Genomic DNA, 705 nt, shown 5'->3' with positions numbered 1-705 from the left:
AGGCGGCGCGGCTCCACCTCGGCGCTTTGCGCGGGCCGGACGCTCGCCGCTTCTCGATTTCCTCATCTGGGAAACGGGAATAACGCTATGTGGTCTGCAAAATGGGTCTTCAGTGGTTGCAGGGGCCGCCTCGCGGTAAAGTCCTGAGCGAGTGAAGGCTCTCTGCTAGCCCCAAACGGCTGTGTGGATGCGCAGAATTGTGCCCTTGACCGGACCAGTGACTGTCCACACCCACCGCAGTTTCAGGCCAAGCGATCCGGATCCGCAGGGCGTGAAAATTACTCTCAGCCCCAGAATGCCCCCTGCTGATCTCGCCCAATAGCCCCAACTGGCGCCCACGGCAGGGCACCCACTGCCTCAGGGTCCCTCGACTGCGCTGCTCCCTCTGCCTGGAAGGCGTTTCCAGTCCCTTCCGGGAGCCAAATTCCACTGACCTTGACGAAATGCCACCTTCTCCAAGAGGCTTTCCTAGACCCTTGCTCTAGTCCCCACGCCGGCCACTCTTTGCTTAGTGGGGCGGGGGGCTCACGCGGTGCCCGTACACAGTGGGCGCTCAATCCCTGCGGGCCCAACTTCTGCCCGTGAGGGTCCACAGACACCAGCTATTTGGATGATTGTAAACACCCGTTCCATGTGGGGTGTACAGAGACACCAGCTGGCCCGGGAGCCGCGTTTCCACACAGATTCTTTAAGAGAGAGAAACTT

Source organism: Crocuta crocuta, unplaced genomic scaffold (assembly GCF_008692635.1).
Source record: "Crocuta crocuta isolate KB4526 unplaced genomic scaffold, BGI_CrCroc_1.0 scaffold229, whole genome shotgun sequence".
NCBI classification, from domain to species: Eukaryota; Metazoa; Chordata; class Mammalia; order Carnivora; family Hyaenidae; genus Crocuta; species Crocuta crocuta.
The sequence above is the reverse complement of the archived record's forward strand: the minus strand, read 5'-3'. Positions refer to the sequence as shown.